Below are 18,239 nucleotides of genomic sequence, written 5' to 3' on the forward strand. Positions count from 1 at the left end.
AGAGAGAGAGAGAGAGAGAGAGAGAGAGAGAGAGAGAGAGAGAGAGATCCTGAAAAGATACCTAAACACCAGATTCCTCAGTTGTCTCACTCACAAGACAATGAGCACTTAATTGGAAAACTCTGCTTGCTTACCAAATGACTGTTTATTCATAATTACATCAGAAATCTGAGATTAAGCAAAGATGAATCAGGGGAAAACTCATAGTTGGAATACATTTGTAAGTAAGAATCATTAGAAAGAGTCCCAACAACGGCAGAAAAAAAAAGCAATGATAAACATTCAATAATTTAAATGAGATGTTTACAGCAGTAACATCTAAATACAAGCACCTGTTCTGCTGAGTTACACATAAAATGCCTAAGCCTAGACCACAGGGTCAGCTGATAAACGTGAGACATAAAAGCATCAAATTTGGAAATGAGAATGAAATAACCCAGACATTCTCAACCTGTGGGTCACGACCCTTTAGCAAGCCATTATCTTCAAAAACTTTTACATTGTGATTCATAACAGTAGCAAAATTAGAGTGATGCAGTAGCAACAAAAATAATTTTATGGATGGGGGTCACCACAACATGCGGAACTGTAATTAAAGGGTCACAGCATTAGGAAGGTTAAGAACTACTGAAATAACCACAAGTTAGAGAGGAGATTTAAGGATTCCTAGGTGTCTGTTTTCCTCAGCTATAAGTGAATAAAAGAACCTGAAGTAAAAGGGTAATCTTGAAGCAAACAGAAACTACTGATGGTTCCAATGTTATTTAAAATCTCCAGAGCATAGAATAAAAGAAAAACTTCTGAATTCTCTTTATGAACCTAGTATCATCTTGGTGGAAATTTGAATAAAACCCTAAAGCCCTAAAAGATACAAATTAGTCCCTCCTTAGAAAATGAGCTAAAAAATTCTAGGTAAAATATTAGCAAAGATAATGGCATATTGAAATAGCACTACACTTCTATCTTTGACAGGATCACCCCCCCCCCAGAATGGTATCCTTTATCTTTATGAGAAATACAAATAGGAATGAAGCATACACACACCAAAGTCTTAAGCCTTTTCTGAGAAAGGCCATATTTGGATCGGTAGTTACAACAAAAGTCAAAAAGAACAGCAAGGTGACCTTCAAAGTTAGAAAGACTTACCCAAGCTGTCAAAGGCAGTGTTTGGCTGCAGTGGACAGATGTTCTATTTTTGTATTATAGAAAATATAAGACCTCCCCCACCACCACCTTTGGGAAGCCAACTTCAAAGAGAAGAAAGCAATTAGTTAATCTGTTATAGTTAAGTCTTCTAAAATTTACCTCCTGGCCAAGTTGCCATGCTTTCCCTGGGGCACAGGAAGTAGAGGGTTAAGAGACATCAATGTTATACTAATTAAGGTCATTCCTTACAGAGACATTGAAAGTGGAAAATGTACTCCAGCTTTGATAAAGTTGTTTCATTTTAAATTCATTAGGTTTAATCATTAGCCTGTGGTGTGTGTCCCTCGAAAGAGAACCATTAGGGAAACCTTGCTCCTACCTTACCAGAGGATATTATATCAGCAACTGATGGTTGGTTATCTTTCAGGAACCACTGATGTGAAAGATGGATATTTTCTCCTGAAGGCTGGGATGTAGGATAATAACACATCATTAAATAAATCCAGGACTACTGTACTCGAAGGCTGAAATCTTACTACTCACAGGTATAGGTTACAAACGGTTTATACTCCAAAGCTTGGTCTTCAGTTTGGTGAGGGTGAGAGAGAGTCTTTAAAAGGTGGGAGTAGTTCAAGGTAATTAGGTCATGGGCATTGCCTTAGGAAGAGATTAAAGTAGTTCTTACAGGACCCTGATTAGTTCTCAGCAGATCGTGTCTTTATACAGTGAGCGGCTTCTCTGCCATGTAGTAATGGAAGTGGGGGAGATAGGGCTGCCAGAGGTCAAATAGATAGGACTTCCAGATCCAAAACCTGAAGAAGGTCCTTAGCCTCTAGTATGTGTTATAGAGAGAAGCAGACTTATGTATCATAGTCTTCAATTTTAAAATCCTTTTTTAATTTTTTTAAGATTTATTTATTTATTTTATGTATGTGAGTACACTGTCTTCAGACACACCAGAAGAGAACATCGGATCCCCATTACAGATGGTTGTGAGCCACCATGTGGTTGCCGGGAATTGAACTCAGGACCTCTGGAAGAGCAGTCAGTGCTCTTAACTACTGAGCCATCTCTCCAGCACTTAAAATTTCTTTGTTATGCTATGTAAAACAGCTCATCAGGGAGTCTGCCATTCCTGTAACTATAGTAACTACAAGACTAGAGGAACCAAAAGTAAAGTCCCAACGGTCCCCTAAAGGCTCCAGGCTAGAGCTAGAATGTCTAGGAACTCAAATCATGTCTAAGACATTGAATATGCTGTGATTAACACAAGATGTTAAATGCTAATTTATGGTGTGTGATAATGGCATCATTTTTAAATCTTTATCCATTAGAGGTTCATCCTGAAGTACTTAAGGCTAAAATATTATGCTGTGTGAAACTGTTTGGAACTGTTACAGCAAACATAAATCTACCTTGTGACTAGAGTACATGGGTGCTGCACTGTAGATTAGTTCTAAGGACTCAGGACTCCAATGACCTAGGAAACTTAGGACAGTGATATCTGAGCACTGTAAGATGCGCTGGGATTTTCTGGGTCATCAAGGAAGGAAATACTAGTTTTAAATGTTTTACTGATTCTTTTTGAAGCTCACATCGTGCATCCCAACCCCACTCATCTTCCCGTCTCTTCATTTCTCCCCTCTGCCCTTGCAACCTCCTCCCCAAGAAAATAAAATAATTAAAAATAAAATCTTGCTGTGGAAGCTTCATGTGTCATTGTGAGTTCTACACTCTACCCTTTTGTCCACACATCTTTACTTGCAAATGTTCATTGCAATGAGCCATTTGGTCTGGTTCAGGGCCTCTGGCTTCTGCTACACTATCAATACTGGCTCCTCACTGGGGCTTCTCTCAGATATCCTGTTGTTGTCCTGTGTCAGGGACATCCTGTAGCTTTGGATCTGCAGGACCAGCCAGTTCACATACTCCAGTAGTTCATAGATGAGGTAGATGATAGGGCAGGCCAACTCAAAAGCCCTGGATCTGGGCTTGGGTAGTAGCTGAATTGCCCAGCCTGCAAATTCTCCTGCACCCATACCAACAAGGAGCTCTTCAGCACTGCCTGGGCCAGTCTCCCAAGTGCTACAGTCAGCAAAGGGAGGGGCTGGCTCACTCATGCCTTTGCCACCAGAATCAGCTAGGAAATACTTTAGGTTAGGAAGAGATCTTAGGGTTCCAGATCCAAGATGTTTAGAAAAGCACTTTAAAATAGTTAGGAAACAGCTTGAGAAGAAATTCTGCAGAAGCTGCATAAACTCATTGAAAATATTTTAGGTTCAAATATTACATTCAGCTTTTTTATCACCATCACCACCACCACCACCACCACCACCACCACCACCACCACCATCATCATCATCATCACCAGCAGCAGCACATTTGGTCTTTGTTGTGGTTTGCTTGTTTGTAGCAAGAGTCTTGCTATGTACGCTAAGCTAATCTTGAGCTCATCAGTGTCCTATTTCAGTCTCCCTAGTACTGGGATTACAAGTATTTAATAAAGTACTAACATCCCAGCAAAAGGGACATTAGTCTTTATTATAGAGTTAACAACATAAGAGTTGCTGGATCATGCTATTTCAAACATATTTTTTTTAATTAACCACCTTGACCATAAAGTAACTTTCAGTCAACTTCCCAAACATCGTTTAAGGCAAGACTCCAAAACTGTCTTCAGTCAGAAACCTTATCTAACCCACAGTTTTCTTAAGAGGACACTGTTCAGCCAGTCGATGGGGTCACTGGCATCAGCATAGTTTCACATCGAATAATTTTCATCTCTTTGACTAGAAGGAGGAATCTCATTGCAGGTCTTAGCACAGGGCTTAGAATGTAATAGGATTCATCACATAAGACACTCTCCAAACACAGGATATCAGGTGTGGACTGCCAAAAAGTTAATACACTTAGTTCAGATATCAACATACTTTTCGATTATTAACTCAGTTTCAACATTTAAAGGGGAAAAAGAAAAGGGAAGTAAAGGAAGAAAGAAAAGAAATGGGAGGGGAAGAGAAGAGAGGAGTGGGAGAGGGGAAAAGGAAGGGAGGGGAGGTGAAGGGAGGGGAGAAGAAGGGAGGGGAGTACACAGCCTGTTTTTCTAGTCCTCCTGGAACATTATTAAAAATAAATGCCTCCAGAACCAAAAGTTGGGAGGCTTTAATGATATCGAAATTCACCATTTCTTTTCAAACTTGGTTTCATTTTGTCCATTTCAGTTAAGAATTCCATAGACGACCATAAATAAAACGGATCTTTGAGTGGACTTGAACTTTGTACTAAGCATGAACTTTGTAACCCTAGCATGACTAGGGTTCTTTGATTGGGAGCCAGTCTGAGAAAAGATAGGCAAACACGAGATGTTTAAAGATTTACAAATCTAAGGAGGCAAAGCTGCAGGAGAAAAACCACAGGAGTACACAGACAGTAACAAGCACTCAGAAGTGTGACATCTATCCAGCTAATATCATCCACTTATTTTTAAAGCAGAAGTAGTCGGCCCAAGCATAGAGCAGGTCACAGGCGGCAGCTCCGTATCCAACCCCAGAAAACCGAGAGAAAGAGGGACTCCCAGGAGCTTTAACTCAGGCAGCATCCCAGGTAAAAATGAATCCCCCGTGATGTCTGCTGTTAGAAGTTCTAATCCAGATGCTGGCCTCCAAATTTATACTACTCAGACCTTTGAAGGGCCACTGACAAGAACATCAAACAGCTAAAGATTGACATCACTAATCTGAAGAAATCCCTCGTTTCGCCGTCTGAAGAGACCTCCTAAAATCGCAAAGATCCTTACTGGACTTGATTTACTCTAGTACAATAGAAAAGGCTGTGTACAGCTCTTGACTGTGTACAACCCTCAAAGAAGGTTGCCTTTACATAGGCAAGACAAGGAGGGTTAAAGAGAGCATGAAATAGGTAGTGAAGGCCCTAAGAAAAATCAGAGAGAGAAAGAGACAGATGAATGCTGGTACAAGAATTGGTTTTCAGCCTCTCCAAGGTTGTCAACCCTATTCCTTCTATCTTGGGACCATTATTTGGGTTCTTTTTGCTTTTTTCTGCTGGTCCCTGGCCCTCAAATAGGCGGACTAACTCTGTGATACAACAGATAAATAATTTGGTAGCAAAACCTACTCAGATACATTATCATAAGTTAGCTATGGAGGACCACGAGACTCAAGATGAGGTTGTTACTTTATACAGGGTGTTTCCAAAACCCATCTCCACCCAACCTAAAAGGGGGGACTTCTGCCCCTAGACCAAGCAGAGAGGGGCCATCCAGAACCCCCTCTGACAGGCAATCTGAATTCTTGCTTAGGCTTCGAGGCTAAGCACTGCAAGGGAATATCAATAAAAGATAAAAATATCTATCTGGGTTCCCTGAGGGACAAGCCTGACTGCATAGGGGTTGATGTCAAAAGTATCCCCTCTCCAGGAAAAAGACATCGGGACGGGTATGGCCCTCATGCCTCACGGGACTGGAGCCATTACAAGGTCCCCTTCAAATACTGGAGGTCAGGCCTCTATCCCCGCCTTCGAAAGTTTAGAATTGCCACAGCCCTACTATACTTAGAGAAGGGAGGAGATGTCAGGGGCAGCCCTGCTTACACACTGTAGGCCTAAAATCAGCCATAGGCCTAAAATCAGCAATAGGCCTGTCATACATGTATACTAACACCAAGTCTTGGGTCTCAGTGGAAAAACATTGAAACAGATGGCTATAAGCTAATGTAAACAGGCAGCTTTTGTGGAAATTTATAAGCCTGAGTAGTCATAAACCTTGTAAATAGGTAGCCTTGGCAGACAATACCAACTTAGATAAGGACAATCAAGTCATAGGCAGAGTCATAGTGAATTGTTCCCTGAATCTTCACCCAGCCGATACCCAGTTCTAAAGATATCTGTATTCCCCCTGAACACCCACACTCCAGTGTCATTCCCTTCCCCACATCCTGCCTTTCTGTGTTTATAACCCCTGTGTGAATTAATTACGATTTGAGAAAAAGTTAAAAAAAATAAATTAATTTAAAAAAAAAGCAGAAGTAGTCTGGCCTTCTGTTTGGTTGATCTATTAGCCTGTTGTGACCACTAAAACGCATGCAGTCCCTTAAAACAACATCTGTTCAAGAGTTAAGAACTTCAAAGTTTATTTCAATGGGCTGAAATTAAGGTGTTGGCTGGCCCATGCTTCTGAAGATTCATTTTTTTTCTTGCTTTTCCCCTAGAAATTCCTGCATTCCTTACTTTGTGGCTTCCGCCTTCCATCTTCATGGCAGCAATGCACGCAGTCTCCCACGAGTCTCTGCTTCCACCATCACATCCCGGTCTCCCCTTCATTGCTTCCAATGTCAGTGTCTTCTGAGACTCTGGCCCTCTTCCTCTCTGATCCTTGTGATTTCTTCAATCCTGTCTGAACAACCCAGGATAATTTTCTCCACATCACAATCTTCAGCACATTGGCACTGTCCCTTTAACCATGAAATGTAGTGTGAAGCAGCTCCCAGGGTTAGGACATTAGCAACTTCCAAGAGCCACCATGTGTTTCCCACGTTCAGTAGATGAACTGCGTGGAAAGCTATCTGGATCTATGAAAAAAAACTGATCTTTATTTTACTGAAGAATATGAAGTCTTCATTAAAAAATTAAATGATTTGTAAAAGTCCTAAAGTACTGTTAGTAGCCCACAAAACAAAACAAAAAAACCACACTTCACTGAGTGGTGCAATCAGCTTCTGAAGACCTCAATAAAATGGGAACATACTGTACTGTAAAGTGCTGACCATCTGTAGCTAATTCTGACCTGTTTGTTGAACTACAACGTCCATATTTTTCTTATACTCCCTCTAGCCTGTCCCACCACTAAAAGCTTCTTCATGGTGTGAACTCGTTGGAAGGGGCTAATGGACATAGCATGGGTAAAGACAAAACAACTAGAGTAACAGTGAGATTATATGTGGCGAATTATGTTGAACATTTTAAAATACTATTTTATTATCTCCCTGAAATATCCTTACACATGTACATACATGTCAATATGTGTGTATATTGTACAGTTTTTACAGCAGAGGCATCTGAATGTTGCTATTTGCCAGATTTTTGTTCAATTCTTTCCAATGCCTCTGTAAGGACAAGACAATAAGAACAACTTTTTAGTGAGAATGTCCAAGTTTTACAGGTGAAGGTTTTGCCTACTGGAATGGCTTTATCACATAGAACACTTTAGTTATACTAATATATTTGGCAGCTTGTATAACACCTTCCAGTACTGAGAGCTAGACACCGAGGACAGATACTTTCAGATTACCTCCAACTTGATTCCTTCAAGCCCTGTGCCCAAAGAATGTGTTGTCTTCAGCAGTAGGGTCTAGCTTCAAGCTCAAGATGGCAGTTAAAGAAAATAGCAATAACCTATATTGTTTGAGGAGTCTTGTAGACCCCAGCTTCCTTAGCCAACATCATCAAAGGAAGTTTCCCATGTCTAGCACTTAGATTTCTTTTTTTTGTAAGATGGTCTACTACCCTCTCCCTCTCCTTCCTTCCCTCCCTCCTGTGTTCTCTCTCTCTGTCTCTGTCTCTGTGTGTGTGTGTGCGCATGTGTGTGCGTGTGTGTGCTTATATATAATGTAGATTTTAAGTAAGTTCATGTTTCCCTGTGGCTTTTTAAATTTTTCCTTAGTGTATTATTTCCTTCCTCTCTTTCTGAATTCCCCTCCTTCCCCTCTACACAGTCTCCATCTACCCCCTTGTTTTCTCCTTTCATAACAATGGCTTGCCAGCAATATATCCCTGTCTTGGTTGGGTTTTATTGCTGTAAAGAGACACCATGACCATACAATGGGGCTGTGTGTGGTGCTTTGAATAGGTCTGGCCCCCATAGACTATATTTGAAGGCTTGGCTCACAGTGAATAGCATTATTAGGAGGTGTGGCCTTGTTCATGAAAGTCTCTGACTGTGGGGGATAAGCTTTGAGGACCACTATGCTTAAGCTCCACCCAGTGCGGACACTACTCTGCTCCTGGCTGCCTGTGGACAGTCTCCTCCTTGCTACACTCAGATCAAGATGTATATAACTCTGGGCTCCTCCAGCACCATGTCTGCCTGCACACTGCCATACTTCCATGATTATAATGATCTAAACCTCTGAAACTGTAAGCCAGGCCCAAGTAAATGTTTTCCTTTATAAGAGATACCTTGGTCATAGAGTCTCTTCACAGAAATAGAAACCCAAACTAAGGCAGAATTTGGTACCAGACACTTGAGTATTGCTCTGATAGGCTTGCCCATTTTTGGTGTGGAGGAGTGTGGACTTATAGAAATCAGTGGGATGCTGAACATGGGGCTTATTGGGCCATTCTAGTAGAAGCATGGAACACAGTAGAGCTGAGGGTGATCTGAACTGCTGGGGCCTGGCTCAAGAGGTTTCAGACAAGAATTTTAGTATGTGCCCTAATAACCATTCTTGTGATATTTTGGTGACAAATATGGCTTTCTGCCCTTGTCTGAAGAATCTGCCTGAGGCTAAAGAGATTTAGATTAATTGCATTAGCAAAGGAAATCTCAAAACGGTCAGGTATAAATTTTGTTGTATGATTACTAAAGTTCACTTTTAAGAAGAGCCTTTTGATGAAAAGGAGTAAGCAGAGGAAGGAAAAATACAAAATGTATATTCATATATTAAAGGAGTATCAGGAAGTGGAATGGAACTGAATCCTGCATTCAAGGGGATAAACAAATTATGGGAGTGGTGACTTCAGGGCAAGATCCCACCCAGCTAAGCTTATTGTTTAAGTGTTTGCAGTTGAACAAGGGATAGTTATATCTAAGCTTAATATGATTTGGTTACTGGTTTTATTTGGACTTAAGAAGATATGATTGTGTGTCAAATTGACAGGAATGGATTGCAATGGCTACTCTTGGTTGTAACTTGATTATATCTGGAATGAACTACAATCCAGAAATGGAGGGCACACAGATGATCCAGATTTTGAGGCTGGAAGAAACAGGCTTCTTGAGACATAGTGGCTATGTCTCAAAAGCTTAACTGCAGGTGTGGTGGTTTATGCCTTTAATCTCAGCACTCGTGAGACAGAGGCATATAGATCTCTAAATTCAAGGACAGTCTACAGAGCAAGTTCCAGGTCAGCCAAGCTTAAGCAATGAGGGAGTTAGAAAACAAAGCTGGTGATGATGTAAGAAAATAAGTGGGCCATGTTCCAGCCCCAGAAAGCAACTTTGGCCACATGACTCTAGCTTTAGAGTCAGGAATACAAGGAGTTATTGGGAAAACTGATACTGGTTAGCTGGAGCTAAGAAATTATCTGTCATTAAGAAGAGACCAGCATACATGTATACTAACACCAAGTCTTGGGTCTCAGTGTAAAAACATTGAAACAGATGGCTATAAGCTAATGTAAACAGCCAGCTTTTGTGGAAATTTATAAGTCTGAGTAGTCATAGACCTTGTAAATAGGTAGCCTGGGCAGACAATACCAACTTAGATAAGGACAAGCGAGTCATAGGCAGAGTCATAGTGAACTGTCCCCTGAACCTTCACCCAGCCGATACCCGGTTCTGATGATATCTGTATTCCCCCTGATCACCTACACTCCAGTGTTATTCCCTTCCCCACATCCTGCCTTTCTGTGTTTATAACCCCTGTGTGAATGAATTATGATTTGAGAAAAAATAAATTAAAAAAAAAAAAAGAAGAGACCAGCATCACTGAGGTGATATCTTCTGGGAAGTGTTTTCTAGGAGCATAAAGAAGCTATGTTTCAGAGATATGTTTCAGAGATATGTCAATGCTGTACTTAGTGCTACAGCTGTACTTGGTAATGTATAGAATCACTCAGGTGGTCCTGGTTTTGAAAGCATGAAGAGGTCGTGGAGAGCAGCTGAGGCTTGGCACTGTGAGAGGCCAGAAAAGGCCATTGGTGAAGGTACAGCCTCAGTTGGGGGTCGAAGGCCTAATATTGAAGTTATGTAAAGACACTGAGGCTTGGCACCATGAAGACAACCTACAAGAGGCTATTGGTGAATCCTAGTTGCAGTAGAAGACCCCATCGTACTGGAGATGCCAGTACCATGGGATGACAACCAATAACACCAGCAACAGTGGAGTGGAGTCAACCAGAGCCTAGAATTCTACAACAGAGGGCAGAGCTGGAGAAGTGACCCAAACCCTTTGGAAGGGCCCAAACAATCATGTGTGAATAGTTGCCTTAGATACACTACAATGTTAGAGATGCCAGAGCCATGAGATACTTGCCAAGGAAATCTACTAACAGGGAATAGACCAACACAAGAGAAAGAAGTGTGTTGCAGTCATCAAGCTGACAAAACACCACAGCCCCAAAAGCAAGTTGGGGAGGAAAGGTTTATTCAGTTTATGCGTCTACATTGCTGTTCATCACCAAAGGAAGTCAGGACAGGAACTCACACAGGACAGGAACCTGGAGGCAGGGGCTGATGCAAAAGCCATAGAGGGGTGGTGCTTACTGGCTTGATCCACATGGCTTGCTAGCTGCTTTCTTATAAAACCCAGGACTACCAGCCCAGGGATGGTACCACCCACAGTGAGCTGGGCCCTCCCCTATTGATCACTAATTGAGAAAATGCCTTACCTGGACCTCATGGAGGCATTTCCTAAACTAAAGTTCCTTTCTCTCTGTTGACTCTAGCTTATATCAAGTTGACACACAAAACCAGCCAGTAGACCTATGAAGAGGTTTTAGAAAAAGGGGTGGGGGCAAAGGGGAGTGCTGCATGATGCACAGAAGTCAGAGTAGAGGAGACAAAGGATGAGATGGACTTATCTTTCACTAGATCATCAGAAATGAGATTAGATGCTTTTCTAGCGATGCCTAACTTAGGCATTCTCTTTCTCATTTACATCAACTGTATTGCTTATTTCAGCACCTGTTGTTTGTTTGTTTGTCTGTTTGTTTTTATTTTACCCACAAGAAAGAAAAGATCTTTCTCTCTTGTTCCTGGTACTCAGAACAATATCTAACATGTTGTGATAAATGTTGTAGTACAAACCTAACTCCCCAGAAATATCTTGAAACACCTGTTGTAAAACATGTATTATAAAACATATTTATCCAAATTTTCATGTACCCGATATTATAAATGAAGATTATCATCTTAAGACTTATTAGGGAGAGAAGTATCACTCAAAACATGACCTAACACTTGCCAGAAGCAGCAACACATGAAAACTTGTTCAAAATTCAAATTCTAGACCCCATCCAAGGCCCACTAAATTATTGCCTTAACAAATCAAGTGATTCTTATTTATCCTAAAATTTAAGAAGTACTAATAAAAATAATGCAGGGGCACTTCAATTCAAAATTCTTCAGACCTTCAAAGGAATTAATAATGCTAACATTGATGTTAACATACTTAAAGATTGATTTACAGGGAAATTTTATTTTAATGGGAACTGGAAACTGATGTAAACACAAAACAAAAGGACACACAGAAAAGAAGTCACTTTGTGTCAGTCACTTTTCATCACTGTGCCAAGATACCCAAAATAAATTTAAAGGATAAAATAATTATTTTGTCCGGACACGGTGATATATGCCTCTAATCCCAGCACTTGAGAGGTAGAGGCAGGCAGACATCTGTGAGTTTGGTCTGCATAGTGAGTTAGGGAACGCCAACACTATGTAAAGAGACCCTGACTCAAAACCAACCAACCAACCAACCAACCAACCAACCAACAAAAACAATAAACAACGTTATTTTGGTTTACAGTTTTAGAAATTTCAGTCCATTGCTTCTGCCTGTGGTGAGGTACAGCATCATGGTAGAGAGTGTATGGTACTGCAAAGTTGTCCAGGAAGCACAGAGAGATAAAAAGAAGATATATCCTTCAATGGCATACTCCTTCAATGACCTGCTTCCCTGAACCAGTTTTCAGTTTCTAACAGCCATTTCAGATATGACATTCTGAATGTAATGGTAATGGTCAAATCAACTCTCAGTCACTCCACCTCTGAATGCTGCTGCACGGCAAAATCAAGTGTTCAGCACATGAGCTTCATTAGGAGGGAGGAGTATTTTATTTCCAAACTGCAGTATGTAATAGCTCCACCATTACAGCTTATCTGACATGTGCCAACGTGTCTGCAGGCTTCGGAGAGCATCCTACTCAATACTTATATAAGCTACAGTCTGCAGTGTAGCAAAGTGAACACTGCGTGCAAAAATATGACAACTTAGTAACAGCATGTATATTCCAAAAGTAGATGGCCCAGAGAAGACATTAAGTACAATACAGAAATTGTTGTAAGTAATCAGAGCTTAGCTCTCTCAACTAACTTTGGATAAGTCAATTTCTTTACACTTCATTTTACACTGCAGTTAATAGAAATAACCTCAGGCCAACTATAAAGTCTGGACTGTTGTTGCTTTAAAAATTAAACCTTCAGTTATTTCTGGCACAGGTTCAGTGAAATCAGAAACATAAATCACCTGAGATTCTGCATCACAGATGTCTTATCTAAGAATTAAAAGAAATCCTGCATCAATGCATTCTGTCATGTAAGTCTATGGATGGATCTAAGAAGGATGGAAAAGATACCCAGAAAGATGCCCTTGATAGGTCAACAGTCCTTTTAACAGCATTACTGGCAGGAAATTTACACACATAAAACTGACACCAGTTTGTACCTATCATATGATCACTGTAACATAATCACTTATTTTTATGTATTTATGTCTCCAAACTCTAGTGATCACTTATTAATACTGACCACACTGAATTGCTGAGGGTTTAAAAATTAGTTCATAAAAAACTCTTAGCACAGTGAATACCTTTTACTATATTCATTAAATGTTACCTATTGGCTATGGAAAGTAGAACTGATAAAGAAGGGGAATGAAGATATTTAGCAGTTTACACTCCACAGCTAGTTGGATGTTGGTTCAGTAGTTAGGACCACTAACTGCTCTTCCAGAGGATCTAGAATTGATTCTCAGCACCCACATGGTGGCCCAGACACATTTGTGGCTCGGGTCTCAGGAGATTCAGTGTCCTCTTCCAGAGTCCGGGGCACCAGCCTACTAATATACAAAAAGACTACCACTGAGGTACTGAATACAAGAGCAAAGCTTTTCCATGTGTGAGTGATAATTATTATGCTTTTTCTAAGTTCCAAGCTTCTTCTGGCTATAAGACTGCCATATTGGCTACAGCATTTTTGGGGACAGAAATACACTGATTGCCTACAATGTACCAAGCGTTGAAGATATGATCTTGAAGTTTGTAGTAAATTGGAAATACCTCTGTAACGGTCGCATTATCGTAAATAGCAGCGTATATGAAGCTGAATACTAACACTAAAGACAACTGAGAGTCAACTTTCCTGTGTTTATGAATCAGGAAAGGAAAGCAAATGGTGGTGGATGAAAGGAAAAGTGGGCAGATGTAGAGAAAAAAAAAAATAAAGGACCGCCGAGGAGAGGAAAAACTCGTTTACCAAAATGACAAAGAACAGAGAGCGAATAAAATTCAGGCAGAATACTGGAAACGCTCTATGTGCTCCCAGCAATCTCGCTGGCTATAAACTACCTACCCACCAAGCTGCCTCCAAAACTCTCACACCCAAGATCCACGGAAAGCGGTCTAAGGGTCCCAACTTCCGGGACGGGCGCGGCGCGGTGTTGTGACGTCACTACAGACGGGACTTCCGGGTCTGGTGAAGCTTTGCCAAGACGTCCACGGACAGCTCAGATACCTTGTGGGTGGGCAGGTGAGATCATGTTGCCGGTGCTGTGTGTGGTTTGTTTGAGGAAGGGAACGCGGGCTACACGTGGGGCGGTACCAGGATAATGGAGCTGCCATCACCCCGGGTGCACAGCCGCCAGAAGCTCCCTGGGAAAGGATAAGCCTGTGCGCTGGCAGCCAGCCTGCTAGAAATGAATCAAAGTCTGCGCTGAGGCTCTCCAGGCATCAGTGGTCGACACTGTCCCTCGTGGAGTCTCCTAAGAAATCTGCTGACATTAAAATTACCTTTACCCTTGCAGGTGATGTGTTGTTTCTCTGCCTTTAACATTTTTTTCTTTATTTTTAGTTTTCCAAAATGCATGGCTTGTTATAGTCTACATTTTTCCAGCTTGAGAGTTGCTCAGCTTCTTGAATCTCTGTAGATTTATGTCCTTCTCAAATTTGAGAAGTTTCCAGATATACTTTCTTTTGTTTGTTTGTTTGTTTGTTTGTTTTTCGACACAGGGTTTCTCTGTGTAGCCCGGGCTGTCCTGGAACTCACTCTGTAGACCAGGCTGGCCTCGAACTCAGAAATCCGCCTGCCTCTGCCTCCCAAGTGCTGGGATTAAAGGCGTGCGCCACCACTGCCCAGCCAGATACACTTTCTTTAAACGTGTGTTTTAGCCCCACGTTGTCTTCTCTGAAACTGATTGCATGAATTTTAGGTCATTTGTCATTGTAGTACAAGTCTCCGGGCTATTGCTGAGTGTTTAGACGATTTCCCACTGATTCAGGTTTGTAAATTTTGTGGATCTATCCAAGTTCTCTCATCACGTTCTTTGTTGATTCTACTCTGCCGTTGATCCACCCCATAAGTTTTGTTCATTCAATTATTATTTTTAAACTCCTTGCTCTTGTTTCTGAGATAATATTTATGGTAGCTTCTGACCTTTAGTGTGCTCTTACCTTTTTGCTGGGTTCTGCTGTCTTCTTAGAATATTTTAATCAAGCCCTTTCTTACTTTGGGAAACTATTACGTTCCTGGCACCTTCAGCATTTTCCTGAACTACTTTGATGAAGTTGGGATGTTAGTAGGAGAGACTGGTAAGATTATCATGGGCAAAATGTCAGGTCACTTTCTGAAACATTGTATGGTATGCCTGTGCCATAAAGGTTCAATATGCTTATCAGTGTCTTGTGAGCTTACAATTTGTGACTAATGAGGTGAGGTCCTAAGAGGTGAGACAACTTTATTCTGATCCTCAGGAGGCACTTGGGTTTGGAAAGCAGCCTACATGTACTGCAAGAACCTATTACAATTGACCATGTGAAATGATTAAATAGGGATTATATGTTCCACCCATTCTTGTATTAGAGCATTCATTGTGAAATTTATCAATAAAAGTACTTCCAGATGAACCCTGTCCCAGTGAACAAGTTATAGAGTTTTCATAGTTAACTCTACTTTGAATTGTTCCAAGACTGGCTTTGCCCTTCATAAGTTTCTAACCCACATACTCTGTGAGGATATAACTTACCATCTTCAGGCATTAAATTTTATGATGATGTGCCTTGTAGCAAGAATAAATCAAATACCCTGTATTTTCTAGAAACTTTTTTTAAACTGTAAGAGCTGTCGGTGCATGCCTCTTGGAAGATAATTCTGGAATTACTAGTTTCCCAAATCCTTAACCTAGGTTAAGGAACTAGCAATATAATAGATGCAAATAGTCAAGGAACAAGCAAGACAATAAACACAAATGTTCTCAGCACCCAGGTATCCAATTGACTAGAAGTGTCTCCTTGAAAAGGATGGTGTCATCTAAAGGGTTACAAAGCCTAGTGTGAACTCAGCTTTTACAGTGACCATAGTTCTTATGTCTCTTCAGGAACTGCCCCTTACTTTCAACACTTTTGCGTTTAATTTCCTCTTAGAAGAGTTAGGGCAAAATGAAACTCCTTTGACCTTAGGACACTTAACGTTCTCTTCCATAAAGACAACTCTCTGGTTGCCAAAAAGCTCTGTGGTTCTTCAGGGCCCATTGTATTTGTTCATTTATTTGACTAATGCATCCTTTTCTAAAAGCTGATATTACACATGTGGGAAAAAAAAGACATGGTTCAGCCCACAAGATGCTCAAAATGACTTTCAAGCACATGCTCATGTACATGAACATGTGTGTGAATATGAAGCTGTGATGTAAGTTATATGTAAATACTGTGGTCTGTGGGTATGTTAAGAACAAGTAGATGAGTGAATGGAGGGCATCTCTCTCAAGGAAAAGAGACATGAGAATGGAGCCTTCAAGGTTGATGAGGCTTGTTGGCTTGCTTGTTTGCATGTGGTTATGTTTGTTTGGCTGCATGTTGTAAGAGCTGTCAGTACATGCCTCTTGGAAGATAATTCTGGAATTACTAGTTTCCCAAATCCTCCTTAACCTGATATTCAGGGCTGTCAGTCTGGAGTAGGAGAATTCCAGCACTGGTCTAAAATTGTGTGTGTGTGTGTTTGTTTCTATGTGTGTATGTTTCTGCAAATCTGTCTCTTGTGATCAGCAGTACACTTTATACAGTTTTTTGTTTTGTATTGTTTTTGAGACAGATCTTCTGTAAGCCACACTGACCTGGAACTCTTGATCTTTCTCCTGCCTCCCCCAGTGCTAGGAAAATAGGCATTAACCTTAGCTGGGTGTTTGGTTTTGGGGAGTTTGTTTTTGTTTGTTTTTGAGACAGTTTTATGTACCAAGTAGCCCTGGCTAGTCTCACACTCACAACATTCCTGCCTCGGCCTCCTGAATCCCGGGATTACGGGCATGCACCAACATACCCAGATGATAGTTTCCATGTTGGTATTCTTTGACTCTTAGAAAACCTTTATGGTTATTAGCAGTCTGGATATGGCTCTTCTCTTTATAAAGCCTTTCTGGTATTTTGACTGTATTTTAGTTGGCTTGTCTCTCTTGTAGAAGTTCTTTACGTATTCTGGATATGTGCATGTTGGTGAAATCTATTTTGTATGTAAGATGCTACACACAAAAAGTATGAACTGAAGACATAGCTCAGTGATAGAACAGTTACCTAACATATACAAAGTCGTGGGTTCAACCTCTAGCCTCACAAAAAGGTAATTATATGTTTAGATAGATAGTATACAGAGAGATTAAGAGAATGAGAAGAAGAATCAAGGGAGTCCGAGAACACTGTAAAACTACATTCACACACACACACAAATATGCATAATGACACATGAGTAGCATTCAAGATTTAAACATGTTGATTCTAACAGTCTTATACCCAGAACACTACATATATATGTGCCTCTGCTCCTATCTTCTGAGTATACTCTTATCAGTGTCTATTGACACTGTCTATTGGTATGCAAGTTTTTAATCTAAAGAATGCATTTTAAAACTTATTTCCTTTGTTGTTAAGGTACACTATATCTTCTTTAAATAACCTTTGATCAAAAGATCAAAAAATATAATACAAACACTCCTTGCGTGGAAGCTTTAGTGTTCTCTTTTCATTTTTGAATTATATGTAGCACTCTGTGTTTCCATATTGAAATCTAGTTAGCCAGTGTTGTTTGTCTGAAAGACCTCCTCTTCCTTACCTCCATCTCTATTAGATGGATTTTTTATCACATTTTCCTTTTTCACTGTTTTCTACATGCATACATCCAGTTTGACCAGCACCATTTGTTGAAGATGCTTTCTTTTTTTTCCATTCTATAATTTTGGTTTCTTTGTCAAAACTCAGGTGTCTTTATGTGTGTGGATTTATGTTTGGGCCTTTGATTCCATTCCATGGATCAATGTGTCCATTTTTATGCCAGTACCATGTGGATTTTATTACTGTAGCTCTACAGTACAGCTTGAAGCCAGGGATGGTGATACTTCCAGAAGTTCTTTTATCGTTTGAGTTTGTTTTAGCTATCCTGGGTTTTTTTTTTTTGTTTTTCCATATGAAGTTGAGAAATGCCTTTTCAAGGTATGTAAAGAATTGTGTTGGAATTTGATGGGAATTGTGCTGAATCTGTAGATTACTTTTGGTAGGGTAACCATTTTACCAATCCATGAACATGGAAGATCATTCAGTTTTCTAATACCTTCAGTTTCTTTCTTCAAAGTTTTTATCATACAAGTGTTTCACTTCTTGGTTAGAGTTATCCAAGATATCTTATATTATTCGAGGCTATTGTAAAAGATGTTTCCCTGATTTCTTTCTCAGTCCATTTGTTATTTATATATAAGAATATAGGAGGTCTACTGTTTGGAAGGTGAGAAGGGATTGTTTTAATTTGGTGGGGTTTATTTTTTGTTTGTCCGCTTGCTTTGCTTTGCTTTGCTTTGCTTTGCTTTGCTTTGCTTTGCTTT

At 40.3% G+C, this 18,239-nt stretch overlaps 1 protein-coding gene and 1 long non-coding RNA gene across 4 annotated transcripts in view; one reads left to right on the forward strand and one right to left on the reverse strand.

Annotated features, from left to right (window-relative positions):
• Positions 1 to 6,268: 6,268 nt before the first annotated feature.
• On the reverse strand, positions 6,269 to 13,806 carry LOC114631118. The gene is made up of 2 exons (XR_003712913.1): positions 13,733 to 13,806; positions 6,269 to 6,731 (listed from the first exon to the last, which is right to left on the reverse strand). It is a non-coding gene; the product is annotated as an uncharacterized LOC114631118 (long non-coding RNA).
• Positions 13,807 to 13,840: 34 nt separating this feature from the next.
• The window catches only part of Ldah (lipid droplet associated hydrolase), an 83,403-nt gene continuing 79,004 nt past the window's right edge, over positions 13,841 to 18,239 (forward strand). The window contains exon 1 of one of the 3 annotated variants that reach the window (XM_028779398.1): positions 13,841 to 13,909. The gene's annotated coding sequence lies outside the window, so the exon portion shown is untranslated. Of the gene's footprint in view, positions 13,910 to 14,039; positions 14,184 to 18,239 lie in introns of those variants that run through there. The other 2 variants (XM_028779400.1, XM_028779399.1) reach the window with 2 other exon arrangements.

The sequence above is a fragment of the Grammomys surdaster genome, unplaced genomic scaffold, assembly GCF_004785775.1.
Source record: "Grammomys surdaster isolate TR1022 unplaced genomic scaffold, NIH_TR_1.0 351, whole genome shotgun sequence".
Classification (NCBI taxonomy): domain Eukaryota; kingdom Metazoa; phylum Chordata; class Mammalia; order Rodentia; family Muridae; genus Grammomys; species Grammomys surdaster.